The following is a 17,178-nucleotide window of genomic DNA, read 5'->3' on the forward strand; positions in this document are numbered from 1 at the left end:
TTTCCACTCAACACTCACAGCAGGTTTTTTCTTTTTGCACCCCCTTTTCTACATCCATCTTGAAAGTCACAGTCTCCTCACCCACTCTAAGCATGAGTTTCTCTCATGTATATCTAATGTCGCTCTACTCGTTGCTAAGAATGGTCTTCCTAGTATGAGGGGGACCTCCTTTTTTTCCTCCATGTTTACCACCACAATATCCATAGGAAATATGAACTTATCCACCCAAACTAGCACATCTTCTATTATCCCCTTGGGTATTAGAGTCGTTTGGTCTGACATCTCCGAAGATATTAGCACCGACCTTATCTCTCCAACCTCCTTCTCTAATTTCTTGTAAATAGATAGAGGAATTAAATTAATTGAAGCACCAGAATCATATAAAGACTTATCAAAATTTATAGTTCCTAATGAGCAAGGTATAGTAAAACTCCCTAGATCTCCACACTTTTGTGGGAGTGTATTTGGCAATATCGTGTTGCAATACTCTGTAAGCTTCACCACTACGGTCTCCTCTATTTTCCTCTTCTTCGTCAGGATCTCCTTCAAGAACTTAACATAGATAGGCATTTGTGATAGTACTTTTGTGAATGAAAAATTTACATGAACTTTTTTCAGCACATCCAGAAATCTCTCAAACTGCTTGTCCAGCTTTTCTCTATATAACTTTTTAAGGAAAGGTAGAGCAGGCATATGTTTGCTCTCCTCATATTCCTCCCTTCTCGATTTTTCTTCCTTCTTCTTTTTCTCAACTTTCATTGGGCCTTTCTTCATTTTATCAACATCATTCTTCCGATGCTCCCCACTTTTTTTTTCAAGTAGCACATCTTTTTGGATCGGGGTGGGGTCTTTCAACACTTGCCCACTTCTCAAGGTTACAACATTCACTGTTTCTTTGGAATTTCTTTCAGTATCAGCGGGGAGAGTTCCTGGAACCCTCTCAGATAACTCATCAAGAATTGTAACTATCTCCTCTGGAGTCTTCTTTATCAATGGGCCTCCAGCTGCATTGCTTAATGTTCTACGTGAGGCCGGTATAAATTCATCCAAAAAGTCCTGGAGTTGCATCTAGAGTTCAATTCCACTATGTTGACACTTTCTAACAATCTCCTTAAACCTCTCCCATGCTTCAAAAACAGTTTCAATTTCTTTCTGACAAAAGTTATGGATTTCTCTTCTAAACTTGCCTGTCTTAGCTGAGGAGAAATATTTGTCAAGGAATTTTCTTATCATCTCCTCCCATGTTCTGATCGATCCTGTGGGCAAGCTTCGAAGCCACTACTTTGCATCATCTTTACATGAAAAGGGGAATGCCCACACTGCATCTTCTGACACCCCATTGTATTGAAAGGTGTTCATAATCTCCTCGAAGTCCATTAGATGTGTGTTTGGATCCTCGTTTGGCTTCCCTATGAAGACACATCAATTCTGAAGGGTTTGAAGCAACCCTTGCTTCAACTCAAAATTGTTTGCTGCAATTGGAGGCGGTCTAACACTTGACAATCCTTGATTGTAGACTGGTCTAGCATAATCGCCAAGTGGTCTCCCAGACCCGGGAGCTATATTGCTGAACTGGTCTGCAACCAAGGGTTGATTTTGAGCAATTCTCTAACCCATCTCTTCTTCATAGATCATCTATGCATCTCTCATAGCTGCTTCCTCAGAATCCCGTGCAGCTTGTTCTCATCATTGTGTTGCTTCTCTCGCAGCCAAATCTACATTATCATCACCGTTTCCAGCCATAGTTTCTTTGGTTGAGGATTACCCAATCTTTTATCCCGTCTCGGTGAGATTTCTTCCCTTCCTCAGCTGTCGTAGTTGTTTTTCTATATCTGGCTCGTACGGTAGCACTTTTTTCGCAGATGCTCGAGTCATGCACCAATCTTAACCTATAATCTACGCATAGTAAAAACAACCAAACGTAAAAACGGAAAAATAAAATAAAAAGAAAAAAAATTCCTGAATTAGCACTAAAAACTATTGCAAATACCACTGATTGCCAATCCCTGATAACGGCGCAAATATTTGACGATCGCAAAACACACTTAAATTATGCTCGCAAGTCTAATATAGTATAGTATAATATAATATCGTATCCATAAGAATTGGATTTAAACAGTATTCTTATAGTTTCATACTTGATTGCTATCCTAGATGATCAAATATTTAGATGTATATGATTTATAACTAAAATTAACTATGAATCTAAAGCTATTGACTAATGACAATCGAAATAAGGGATAAGCAAGGAATTTATCAGTGGGAGAAAATAGGGGTTGATAACATAGGTGTAAGATAATTGTTTGGGCTCTAACTCTTGATAATTCACTTCTAATATTCAAGTGAGTTTTTCAAATTCACTAAATTATTAGTTCACACGTTCAACGAAACTCCTCTCTCGATTAAGTCTCAACCTCACGAGATGAACCAATTTAAGCTCAGTGAAGATATGCAAGAATGTGTAGTGGTCTGGTCTTTAGGAGAACCTCTCTCAATTATCCTCCTAACTAGGTTTAATCGCTGATTCAACTAGCCTCTTTTGATTACTAAGAAGAATTAATGATCTTAACCAACAATATAATGCAAAGATATCACAAGTTATGCCTCTCTCGATTACATGAACAAGTGAATATAGATGCAATAATTAAATCATCCAACAATGATTCAATGCATAAAACTAGAGTTATAATCCACAAACAATCATCAATACACCAAATCCATCAAACCCTAAATGGAACTACTCTATAGATATGGAGTAATTCATCACAAATATAATTAAAAGATATGAAAACATAAATTCAATCCAAACTCGGGTCTTGAGTGAGGAAGGAATGATGAAATCCTTGTGCTTTTGTTCTTCCAACTCCTCCTTAGCCTCCTTAGGTCGAATGTGTGTCAAAAGTCCAGAAAATAACATTTTTTCTTGTATTTATACCAAGTAGGGTCAGGCCCAGACGAAATCACCTTTTCCTAGCCGAAACAGGATATTTACTCTATAAAAAATACACAAGCGCGCCGCATGGGGCGACGCGCCATGCCGGGCATTAGTGGGGAAATCCAGAGAGCTCAACAATTGATAAGTAGCAGGATTTGGGCAGCCACGGTGCACCACACCCCGCCCTACGCATCGCGGTTGTGGGGTTTTCTCAAAGTACAGATCAAATTTTGATTTTTGACGTCCAGACTTGGTCCTCGACCCCGAAACATGATCCCGGCTTAATACCTTAGGCTTCTACTTAGACTTCAAAGCTCCAATTAGCTCGAATTAGCTCCACAACATCTACATAACTCGGAATCAATCCTACAAGGCATAAAACACACAATTAGTGCAAAACGCTATCAATTAAAGCTCAAATACAAGTAAAGTGCAGTGAATTAGAGTGCAATAAGCAACTAAAATCCGAGATTATAGCCTACCATCAACATTATAGGGATCACACAACCTCAGAACATTTTGCAGGAGATAACCCACCTACTTAGCCTCAACTGGCACCCTTCTATGACCCCATCATGGTCACAATCACTATGTGATCACTTAATCTTCCCGAGTCTAAACTCGCCAGGAAGACATAAGAGTCTACTTCATCACACACATGAACAACTTGAAAGATCCCTCTACGCACTCATAACTTGAGACTGTACAACACATCAAGACAGAAATCGAGCACCCAATAGTCCTATTTATATCCAAAAAAATCTCTTCTCATCACATACAAGGCATCTGAACACATTCCGTAGTCACATCATACCCATCATATAGCTATCCAACCTCTCACCGAGCCACCAATCCCACCCTTAGGGATACTACCAGGCATATGAGTCCAAAAATACATACTCACACAACTAAACCACCAAGTCGAAGCTACGGTCTGAACCTGGCCTCAAGTCCTTAAGATTGGCCTAACACCACAACATGGAGAACATATCTCGCACCTCATCCATGACATCACACGTCGTTAGTGCATAACTGATATTGAGTTCTCAACATCACGTATGAGTTAGTAGGAGGAGTTCAAAGAAATACGCTTCAAGCTAAATCAATGTCAGACGATAAGGAAAGATAGATGTGAAACTTTCCTACATGCCATGTAGCCTCTCGAATATAGGTATGGATGTCATCATACTGATCCGCAAGACTCTACTAGATATTTGCTCATGAATCGTAGAACCTATGAACATAGAGCTCTAGTACCAACTTGTCACGATCCAAAATCTAACTAGTCATGATAGCACCTAACTCAACCCGCTAGGTAAGCCAAGTAACATTCAACACAATTCATATGAGAATAATAAGAGCAAAAGAGTAAAAAGACTGGACTTTTATTTAAACTCCCAAGGATTGGTAGTACAAGTCATGAGTTTCTAAGACTCAAAATTTACAATGTTTGATACGTAAATCAAATTTCAAAAATCTAATGCTGCCAAGGACAAGTTGCAGCTATCACCAGAACGCAGGTACATCTTCAGTGCTAGCGCCCGCCATACACAGCAACATCAACTCTAAGATTTGCACGTAATGTGCAGAAGTGTAGTATGAGTACAATCGATCATATGTACTCAATAAGTAACAAACCTAACCTCAAGTTGAAAGCAGTGACGAGCTCAAAAAAAGGTCAGTGTACATCATCAATAGCCAATAACAATTCATAACAGTATGGTGAAGATAGTAAAGGAATATAAATCAAGAGATGTAAGGCTCAGCTCGTTCACATATACAGGAAAGTAGACATGCTTTTCAAGTATAATAGTCCAAGTCTAAATCTAACCAGAGTGGTAAATTAAACATGAGTTTATCAAAATGAACTGTGTTTTTTTTTCAATTACAACATCAGATAAGACATTACATTTACCAGTTAGCATGAAGAAAATGCATCTTTATGCCTACATGTCAAATATACATATTAAGTTATCAAATGTCATACCAATGCCTAGCATGAGGAAGGTACATCTCTATGCCAACATGTCAAATATTCATGTCAATTAATCAAATGTCATACCACTGCCTAGCATGAGGAAGGTACATCACTATACCTATATGTAAAATATACTTGTCAAGTAATCAGTCTCACAGTGAAATCATTAAGATCACACAATCTTAGTACACTTCAGGTGCCTGGCTCAAATCCGCCACTTGATCACACATAATAAATATATATCAATTCAATAGTATCACCGTGGATCCATCAAATAATCACAGTTAGCACTGTAAGGGTGCTTAGCATAACTGCCCATCATCGAGAACGTGTATATAATATAGTGTCTGCGCCCACTGCTGGCATGTCACACTCTGGAGGGTCGGATCCTACCTAAGCGCTAATCATAATCACAAAGCCTAAATAGTGAGGCCTGGTGCATGCGTAGCCTCAAATCAATACAGCTTAACCCAATGTGGGGCATGGCATACGCATCACCTCAATATCAATATAACCGTTAAGGCGTGCAACCTGATCCATATATCAATTTAATACAGCTCTATGTCCCACATGATTCATCAATCCGCTCAAGTCTCAATATGCAGACATCATCACAGAAACACAATCCAACAATATAACACGGAATATCACAATATGCCTCAATACATTTCAAACTCATGTCACGTACAAGGACACCAATAACATGTGTGACATCATATCAAAAGTGCACATAGACAGAGATATAACATGCGGAATGACTATCATGATTGTACAGTGTGATAGGGCTAAGGCAAATAGCTCAACATGGCGAAAATAGCCCAATCATGTCTCAAACAATTGAGCAGGTAGTCTAGGCATGATTTCTAGCATGAATAATGTCCCATGTAGCCATATAAATGGAGAAAATATGATATCAAAGATGCATGATAGCAAAACAAGGCATATAATAGCTTAAGAACTACCCAGATCATGAATACTTCGGTGCATGCACCCGCGACTGTCACCTAGCATGTGTGTCACCCCCAACCCATCTCAAATATCATAGTTCCCAAGGATATTTACCCTCAAATCCAAGTTTATATATGTTACTTACCTCGAAATCAAATACCTAGCAAGCCAAACAATACTCTAGAAACTCCATCCCATGCGAATCAACCTTCGAGCGGCTCGAAACTATCCAAAATCAACTCAAAAACAAATAATGCCTTAGGAACAAACCCACGCATAAAGGCCGAATCTTTAATCAAAAACTCAAAGTCAACCAAAAGGTCAACCCGGGCCAGCACCTCAGAAACCAACAAAATTTACAAATTCCGATAACCCATTCGAATACGAGTCCAGCCATACTAATTTCATCCAATTCCGACTCTGCATCAATGTCCAAAATCCAATTATTCTCTTTAAAAAGGTTTTTGATAAAAATCGCTAATTCTACAATTAAAATATAGATTAATTCAAAAATTAAATACTTTAATCATGTTAAAATATAAATATTGAGGTTATATACTAACCCCCATAGAAAGACGAGAAGAACGCCGCGAATATCACCTCAATCGGAGCTCTAGAACTCAAGATATGCTTAAAATACTAAAAGAACGTAGTTTGATTCTTTTATACACAAGTATTTCTGCTTTTACACCGAAACATCCGCACCTGCAGTTTTTCAGCTGTCATTTCCGCTTTTGCGGATCATTTTTCGCACCTGCAGGGTCGCAGATGCGGACCCAACGTCGCATATGCGGAGCACCAGCACCAACTTTCTTCTCCGACACTAAAATGAGCATAACTCCCTCATGCGATGTCAAAATTTGATGATTCTTTTTGTTATGGCTCTGTAATTATAAATGATTCAATAAAAACATTATTTGGAGTTCATTTGGTTAATATGATACCTCTTATGCTTGAAGAAACGATGTCGAAATATCAAAAACGGGCGCAACACAACCGAAATCTATCTGAAACTCACCCGAGACTCTCAAACCCTGTCCGAACATACCAATAAGTCCCAAAGAATAATACGGATCTACTCGAGGCCTTAAATCCCATATAACAGCATCAAAATTATGAATCATCGATCAAGATCAATCTCTTAAATTCATAAACTTCAAACTTCGAACCATGTGTGTGATTCAAGCCTAACCAATCCGGAATGAACCCAAATTTCGCATACATGTTCCAAATGACATATCAAACCTATCCCAACTCTCGGAAAAATAATTTGAACCCGATAACATCAAAGTCAACTCCCGATCAAACCTATGAACTTTCCAAACCTTCAAATTGCCAACATTGATAAAATAGTATCGAAACCTTCTAGAAATATCCAAATAAAAATTTGGGCATACACCCAAGTCCAAAATCACCATCCACACCTAACAAAACCATTAAAACTCCGATCTGGCGTCAAATATACAAAAGTCGAACATGGTCAGCTCTTCCAACTTAAAGCTTCCTATTTAAGAATCATTCTTTCAAATCAATTCCGAACAAATCGAAGACCAAAACCAACGATACACGCAAGTCATAATACACCATATGAAGCTACTTATAACTTCAAACCATCGAACTGAGTGCAAATTCTCAAAACGACTAGGCAAGTCGTTACACATGTAGTGAGTAAAAATTTAAAGCAAGACTATTCCATTCCTAGAAAACTATATACAATAGGATATGCAAAGTAAATTAATAAAAGATCTTTTTGGTGTTTAATTGAATGAATAGGATTCGAAATAAACTATAAAGAAAACTTTGATTTATAATTAAAACCAAGTGATTTAACTATACAAAGTTAGTCTTAATTGAATACATCTAAATAAAGGTAGAGAATTATCTTTGAATAAAATAGCTATCAATTAACTTAAAAGAAATAATCGAATAAAGTAAAATAATTTATCATAAATATGGGAGCATAAGAAAGAATTATCTACACAAATCTTATATGATAGGATGACTAAGGTTCTATCCTAAAGGGTTAGTTGAGTAAAAAATCAATAGAGAACAAGAAAGATTTGCCAATGATATACAAGAGAAGATTTATTTTTAGTGAAAGAGTATGTGTAAAAGAAAAAAAAAATTGTCCCTATGATTAAAACTTCGCCTAAGGCTATTACTTTAAATCATATTATTAGATAAATAATTATTAACAAAAATGAATCTAAGTGTCACAGTATGAGATATGGTAAGAGTAGAGAAAAATCTCATGATAATTAAATATACTAAAATTGAGACTAAACACAACTAAATTATTCACAAGCCCAAATTTCCTCGTGTAGTTGGATTAACTACGTGAACACGAATTAAGTTAATCAAACCAATTGCAAGAACATGTCTAAGGCCAAAGTATTTGATGTGAACTATTAATAGCTAAGGCTAGACATCTAAATTTATTTAAAATAAACATGATATTCTAGGTGTAATCGATAGAGCTAATAAATACCTAAAAGAATAAGTAAAGCGATATTATAACTAGAGTTCTACTATACTTTTATTTGAGTACATTCTAGAATCAGTAGTACGAAACTGTGATGACCCGATAGGTCGTTTTGAGTACTAGTTTTAATTTTTATGATCTGAGACCTCCCGTAGCTTCATTTAATATTTTTTGGTTTGCATGCATGGTCTGTGTCGCTTTTCGAAAAGCGTTTATATGAAATTTTGAAGAAAATAAAAAATTTGACAAAAAATAAGGTTAGAGTTGACAACGATCAACATTTTGGGTAAACAACCCCGGATCGATATTTTGACAATTCTGGTAGGTTCGTATTATGATTTTGGACTTATGAGTATGCCCAAAATTTAATTCGGATATTCCTAGGTTGATTATGCTTGTTTTGCCGAAAGATGGCAATTTGAAGGTTAAGAAATTCACCAGGTTAGACCATGGATTGACTTTATGGTTACCGGGTTTGGATTTTTTTTTATGGAACTTTGAATAGGTCTATTTTCCTCTTTGAAACTTGTCAGCAAAATTTGGTGTAATTCCGAGTTAGTTTGATAGGAATCGGACGCTTGGTTGTGTTTCTAGCTACTCTTGAGTTTCCTTTTGAATTTCATATGTTTTGATATCGAATTCGTGATTCCGAATGTTATTTTGGTGTTTTAATAGCACGGTCAAGTTTATATGATGTTATTACATTTGTGTGCATGTTTGGTATAGAGCTTGAGGGGCTCGGGTGAGTTTCGGGTGTGTATCGGATGAGTTTTGGATGATTTGAGATAGCTGGTGTGCTTCAGTTCTGGTGTTGATATACAGATGTCGCATTTGCGAGGTCTGGCTCTCATTTGTGAGTCTCGCTTTTGCGAATAAGGTTTCGCATTTGCGAGCATGTGTTAGAGGTTGGGACTTCGCAATTGCGAAGAAAGAGTCGCTTTTGCGATGGTTGCTGGCTTCGCTTTTGCGACTCTGGCATCGCATTTGCGATGCACTATAATGTTTGGCATCTTCGCATTTGTGAAGCTTGGCTCGCATATGCGAAGGGGTTGGCCTTTCTTAAATGAGAAGGTTATGTCACATTTGCGACTTTTGGGCTTTTGACGAGATGATTGCATTTGTGATCCGTGCTACGCCTTTGTGGTGTTCGCAAATGCGAACAAGAGTTCGCAATTGCGATACATGCAGCTGGATAAAAGATGAGGAAAGCGGGAGTTAGCTCATTTTACACTATTTCTCAACTCTAAACATACTAGAGGCGATTTTTGAAGAACGTTTTCTTTCCAAATTTATTGGTAAGCAACTCTCTCACTTTCTTCCAATTCCCCTTACTTTTCATGAGTTTTTAACATCAAATCTAGGATTTTCATGGTAGAAACTAGGGATTTGGGTTGAAATTGAGGATTTTGTAAAATTGAGATTTAGACCTCAAATTGTGGTCGGATTTCGAAATAAATCACATAACCAGGCTCGGGTGAATGAGTAATAGGGTTTTGGTCCGAATCTCGGGTTTTGACCAAGGAGGCCAGTGGTTGACTTTTGTTGACTTTTTTCAATATCATTAATGATCGAATCGTTTTTACTCATGGGTAGTTTCTAAAGCTTATTTTGAATTATTTGAACCATATATGGATAGATTTGATTGGTTTGGAGGCTAATTCTAAAGGAAAAGTTGTGGTTGAGCATTGATTTGGTTACAGCAGAGGTAAGTGTCATGGTTAACTTTGACTTGAGGGAATTATAACTTGTTGGTCTATTTTCTACGTGAATTATGTGTGGGGATGGCGTATATGTAAGGTGATGAGTATATATGTGTTGTCATTAGGTTAAAGCATGCGGGTAGAAATTATTTTATTTTACTATGTTGTTCCATTGACTATGTTTTCCATGCCTTAGCTAGATTATTATTTTTTTAATTGTTCGCCCTCGTATTTATTGTTTATTTTGGAGTTGTTGAAATATTGAAAGTCTAGTTTGCCTATCATGACACTATAATTGAAGTGAAATTTGCTTCCCACCTCGCATTGCTATTGTGGATTAGTGTTGTTGCTTGGTGAGGAAGAGTGAAAAGCATGAAGGGTGTTGTCGTGCCTTATTTGCATATTACTATCATTGATTGAGAGATTGTGAGGATTAAAGCACGAAGGGTGATGCCGTGCACTTGATTGCTTATTATCATTTATTATATCATGTGATAAAGAGAGTAAAATAGAAGGGTGATGCAGTGTCATTTCATTTATCACATCATTATTATATGGTGAGGATGAGAGTAAAAGCACGAAGGATGATCCCTGCCATTGCATTTATGATATTACATGGTGAGGATGAGAGTAAAAGCATGAAGGATGATGTCGTGTCATTGTTGATTTCATTATTTTATTTGATGTCTGGATTGGTGATTTAATCAGTTGCATTGTAGTTTATTTCGTAAAAAGGCTACTTGGTGATTTTGTACTTGACATTCTTCTTGCACTTTTCTTTCTACATATTCCCTCCCCATTATTATGTTAAATGCCCTATTTGTTGTTTCTGTTGCTTTATGTATAGACTTGCACATGATCTTAGTAGGTGTCTTGTCATAGCCTTGTCACTACCTCGTCGAGGTTAGGCTCGACACTTACAGAGTGCATTGGATCGGTTATACTCATGCTATACTTCTGCATTGCTTGTGCAAATACTAGTGTTGGTCTCATCGATGTTTAGTGGTGCATTGGGATTTAGCTCATTTCTTTCAAACTCTCAACCCTAAGCACCCTAGAGGTGATTTTCCCAAGAGATTTTCTTTCTAAATTCATTGATTTGATTGGTTTCGAGGCTTGTTCGAAAGGCAAGGCCGTAGTTGAACTTTGAGTTGATTGCGGAGTGAGGTAAGTGTTGGGTCTAACATTGATTTGAGGGAATTAGGAACCCTTGAGCTATGTGCTATGTGAATTACATGTGTAGCGGCGCATATGCGAGGTAACGATATATGCCATTAAATTACTTGTTTCCATGCTTTTCCGTATTTCATTATGTCACGCCCCGAACCTAGGAGCGAGACAAGCACCCCGTGCCTCACCTAACCTGGCGTACCAAATTGCGACTAAGGGACTCTGAACACATAATGTCATACTTTGACCATGGGGCCACCTTGCAAGACAATTTGCGAAGCAAAATATAAAACTGAATGGAAACTAACACTAACTAAATATCAATATAAAGCTAGGCCGACAAGGCCGTCATAGCTACTACAGCTGACAAACCACCAATTTATACAAACCCAACATACTGCACTAACCAACAGGATATGCCTACAAGCCTCTACTGATAGATGTACTGTGATCGGAACAGGGCCCCGACCTACCCATAACATATATACAGATATACATAAGATGTACACAAAACTCTAGTCCTGGCAACTCCGAAAGACGTGGAGCTTACCGATCAGGCGGAACTCGGAAAACACCTACTGAGGAGGTCTACCCGTCTGTCTGTCTGAACCTGCACGCATGAAATGCAGCGCCCCCAAAAAGGGACGTCAGTACGAAATAATGTACCGAGTATGTAAGGCAATAAAATAACTGAAATCTGAAACTGAACTGATAATATGATAACTGAAATTAACTGGGAGTCAAAGATGATCTGGAGATATACTTACCTGCTGATACTGACTCAACTCCTTCAATATAGTAAGTAAAATAATTGTACGGCCTTATAAGGCTCGGTATATATAACTGCTCTGCCATAGTAGGCTCGCTTATAGGCGCTCGGCCATACTAGGCTATGTATCTCGACCATGCTGGGCTCGCTCATAGGCGCTCGGCCACAGTAGGCTCGGTATATAACTTTCCATCTGATCAGAGGTTGCCCAATAGGGGCCTGCCCATCGATTATAGCTCGATGGTAATGAAAATACTGTAATACTGTATATATAGGCTTGCTGCTCTCTTGACTGAAAGAAGACAATACTAAAATTGAATATAGAGTCTCGATAAGGAATAATATTGTAACTTATGAGACTAGAATAGTGTGAATAAATTCATGAATATGAACTTCTCTTTTTGTCTCATTACTAACACATGTAGCTACGAGATCATGCCAAAATGAAGGAAGGCTTAGCCTTAACATACCTTATCACAATCTTTTCAATCACCAAGTTGAACTCACCTCTTCGCACCTTAATCTACAAGAATGATAATAATACTATCGTTAAGTTACGAAAGGTACAACTATCGCACAACGAACAACAAACCTATTTTGTATTAAAACGGGCAGCATCTCCCCTATAATATGCCCTTCCTCCAACTTCAAGATAACACCAACAATACAAGGACAGAACAATAACAACATATATACATCATTTTCCAGCCCTATATACACCATCAAATACTACAAAACAGCCCAACACACCCCAATCTCTTCGTACACAAAACGACCACCGTAGTAGTGTCAAACGACCCGAAAATGTTATGACGAACGACCAGCCAACCACCCTACATTTATATGGTATTTATAAACCCCCTTCCTCCTCCAAAACTCCACAAAATAGTAATAAAACACGCAGCCCAACAGCAACACAAAACAGTCCACAAAACAGTCCGCTACAAGTGAATAACTCGAACTCACGGCTTCCGATCACCGTCCCGTGAGTTCTTACAAGTATAGAACGACTTACCATGAATTTACAGCAGAAAAAATGGATGAAAGAGAGCAGTAAACTCACCTTATTTGTTGGATAACTCAGCTCCTATCTTGGTTCTTCAAACTCTAAGTTTTACCTCCAATTGGAACTTGAAAGGGAGAGAAAATCAATTAGGGTTTATGGGAAATTTTTGGGAGGATTCTTTGCAGAGCTTATGTCTGGTTATTATGCTCTATTTTAAGTCTAATATATGAAGAAAATAGTCCCTTAAAAGGCCTCTTTGGACGACCCGAAATGGCCCATTTTTGGGCTTTCATTTAAGCAAGTAGGTGACACACCTACTTGTCACCTAGCAGCTTGCGCAGTATCGCAAAAATGCACATATCTCTCTACTCCGATGTCGTATTGACAAATGGTTTAATGAGTTGGAAAATAGACTCATAGATCTTTAATTTGATGGGTGGAACACACCATAACTCTAAGTATATTGGGAGAAAATTGCAGTTACATTTGACCCAAAGTTTCAGTAAAACTTATGAATGTAACTTGTGATGACTTTCATCGACTTTTGTTCCACAACTCGCTTGACTTAAAAACATAACACACGGATGTAATACGACTAATATAAATCATAACATAATCTCTTTATCATGTTAATCACCCTAGTCTCACCCCAAAGGCACATGTTATAACATTCCCAACTTGTCGACTTTCGATGAAACATTGTTTTATTTAATTGCTTTAGCTTCTGAACTGTCCAACCCTCTTTGTACTTGTTGTTCATGATCTTCAATATTTGTAACCTCAGAGGTAACATGATTAACTTACTTTATATACTTTTAAATATTATCTCATTTTTTTGTCCTACATTAGTTTGCTTACGATGCATTTTTACATACGAAAATATAGGGTGTAACATCACTCCCCCTTGGGAACATTCGTCCTCGAATGTTTACTCTTGGAGACTTTGGAAACTTTTTCCAGAGTATCCTTCGTACACTAGGTTAAAACCAACCTGCACGTAGCCAGAAACATACTATGCATGCCACACATGGCCAATCTTTATAAATAGCAGCAATTCGCCTCTGTCGCAAATTCAACTCTTTCTGCTTGAAAATATATTGTAGGCTTTTATGATCAGTAAATATATCAACATGAACACCATATAAATAATGCCGCCATATCTTAAGTGCATGGACAACCGCAGCTAACTCGAGGTCGTGGGTCGGATAATTCCTCTCGTGCTTCCTCAACTGCCTTGAAGCATATGCAATTACCTTCCCATGTTGCATCAGGACACATCCTAACCCGACACCTGATGCATCACAATACACGGCATAACCCTCTAGACCCTCTGGAAGTGTTAGAACTGGAGCTGAGGTCAACTTGTTCTTAAGCTCTTGGAAACTCCGCTCACAAGCCTCTGTCCATTGAAACTTAGTTTCTTTCTGTGTCAACTTCGTCAATGGTGCCGAAAGGGAAGAAAAACCCTCTACGAACCTCCGATAGTATCCTGCTAAGCCTAGAAAGCTACGAACCTCTGTCGGAGTGGTAGGTCTAGGCCAAGATTTCACGGCCTCAATCTTCTGAGTGTCCACCTTTATCCCTTCATCTGATACAATATGCCCCAAGAATGCTACAGACTTCAACCAGAACTCACATTTAGAAAACTTAGCATACAACTTATGATCACGGAGGGTTTGGAGTACCGCTCGCAGGTGGTCCGCATGCTCATCCTCTGAACGGGAATAAACCAGAATATCATCAATAAATACTATCACGAACAGATCTAAAAATGGCCGGAATAGGCTATTCATCAAGTCCATAAATACAGCGGGTGCATTAGTCAACCCGAAGGACATGACAAGGAACTCGAAGTGGCCATATCGGGTCCTGAAGGCTGTCTTCGGAATATCTTTTTCCCGAACTCTGACCTGGTGGTACCCCGACCTCAAATCAATCTTGGAAAAGCATCTAGCTCCCTGCAACTGATCAAACAAGTCATCGATCCTTGGAAGTGGATACTTATTCTTAATAGTTACCTTGTTCAACTGCCTATAATCGATACACATCCTCAGCGAGCCGTCTTTCTTCCGCACAAATAGTACCGGTGCACCCCAAGGTGAGGTACTGGGCCTAATGTAACCTTTCTCCAGCAAATCTTTTAACTGCTCCTTCAACTCCTTCAATTCGGCAGGTGCCATTCTATACGGAGGGACGGATATTGGTTGAGTTCCTGGAAGCAAATCGATGCTAAAATCAATCTCTCGCTCTGGAGGAATACCTGGAAGCTCATCTGGAAACACATCTGCATACTCTTTGACTATGGGAATAGACTGAAGTGTAGGTATCTCAGCATCTGCATCTCTAACTCGCACAATATGATAAATGCACCCTTTTGCGATCATTTTCCTCGCCTTCAGATAGGAAATAAACCTACCTCTGGGTGTTGGTGTATTACCTACCCATTCAAGGACTGGCTCACCCAGAAAATGAAATTTGGCTACCTTTGCTCGGCAATCAACTGTGGCATAGCAAGCTGCCAACCAGTCCATGCCCATGATAGCATCAAAGTCCATCATCTCTAGCTCAACTAGGTCAGCTGAGGTCTGACGACTACAAATTGTCACCGTACAACCTCGGTAAACCCGTCTAGCAATAATCGATTCTCCGACCGGTGTAGATACCGCAAAAGGATCACTTAGTATTTCAGGCACTATACCAAACTTCCTCGCGACAAATGGGGTAATATACGATAAAGTAGATCCTGGGTCTATCAAAGCATAAGCATCGTGAGAGCAAATGGTTAATATACCTGTCACAACGTCTGGTGAAGACTCCTGGTCCTGTCGACCCGCTAAAGCATAGATACGGTTCTGATTACCACTTGAACTGGAACCTCTACCTCTGCCTCGACCTCTACCAACCGAAGACTGAGACTCACGCCTTGAAGGATGCACGGACATAGACGATCCTGTTGCTGAACTCGCTGGTTGTGCCATTCCCCCAGAATCTCTATTTGGGCAATCTCGCATCATATGCCCCGGACGCCCACATGTATAACAAGCATCAGAACCTGCTCGGCATTGACCCAAGTGTCCTCTACCACAGATGTCACACCGCGGAGGAAATGACCATGTCTGCGTAGAACCTCGTTGTCGCTGCAAACCCGACGCCCGTGAGCTCTCACCTGGTCCTGACTGAGTATAGCGGTCATACCCGTAACCCTGTAACTGAGGTGGCGGAGGCCTAGGTGGCCGTCCGAAGTACTGGGTCCTATAACTACCCTGAGATTGCTCCTGAGACCTGGGAAATCTCATCCTCTTACGTTGCCCTTGCTCAGCCCTCTCTGTACCCTGCTGCCGACGCCTACCCATTTCTATATTCTGGGCGAATGCCTGAATCCGAGAGATATCCATACTATCCTGCAATGCAGCGGTGGCACATGCCTCGGTTAACTCTGGGGCTAACCCTGCTATAAACCTGTGAATCCTGTCCCGCATAGTAGAAACTATGGATGGTGCATATCTGGCCAATGAGTCAAAACGGAGACTATACTCTCGAACACTCATATTACCCTGCTTGAGGGCTAGAAACTGATCGACTCGAGCCTGTCGGATCTCCCGCGGTAAGTACTGGTCAAGGAAAGCATCTGAAAAATTCTCCCAAATAGCTGGAGGTGTATCACGTCCCCTGGACCTCTCCCATCCCTCATACCAAAGGATGGCTATATCTCGGAGTCGAAAAGCTGCTAGCTCAACTGCCTCTTTCTCCGTGGCATGCATAACACGAAAGATCCTGTGAAGCTGATCTATGAAATCCTGCGGGTCCTCCCTCTGATCTGTCCCCGTGAACTCTGGGGGACTCAAAGCAATAAACTCTCGGACCCTTAAACTCCCAGACCCCTCAGAAGTTCCTGCACTAGCTGATGCCCTAGCATGTTGCTGGGTAGCTACCAACTGTGTCAACAAATGCACCGCACTCCTTAAGTCCTGATCTGATGGAAGTGGAGGGGGAACTGGATGTGCGGTTTCCCTAGGAATCTCCGTAGTTGGTGGAGGAGCCGGTAATGGCTGAGTAGGGGTCTCCCCTTGAGCCTCAGACTGGGCCCCATCTACTGGGGGTACCCTGTTGGTCCCCTCACCTACTACTGTATCTCTCCTCTGGCTAGCCGTAGTCTTCCTAGTCACCGTCATCTGTGCATGCAAACACCA

At 39.7% G+C, this 17,178-nt stretch overlaps 1 non-coding gene across 1 annotated transcript; it reads left to right on the forward strand.

Moving 5' to 3' along the window:
- Positions 1-1,078: 1,078 nt before the first annotated feature.
- Positions 1,079-1,185, forward strand: LOC117280536 (small nucleolar RNA R71). The gene has a single exon (XR_004511064.1). It is a non-coding gene; the product is annotated as a small nucleolar RNA R71 (small nucleolar RNA).
- Positions 1,186-17,178: the final 15,993 nt, after the last annotated feature.

Source organism: Nicotiana tomentosiformis, chromosome 1 (assembly GCF_000390325.3).
Source record: "Nicotiana tomentosiformis chromosome 1, ASM39032v3, whole genome shotgun sequence".
NCBI lineage: Eukaryota > Viridiplantae > Streptophyta > Magnoliopsida > Solanales > Solanaceae > Nicotiana > Nicotiana tomentosiformis.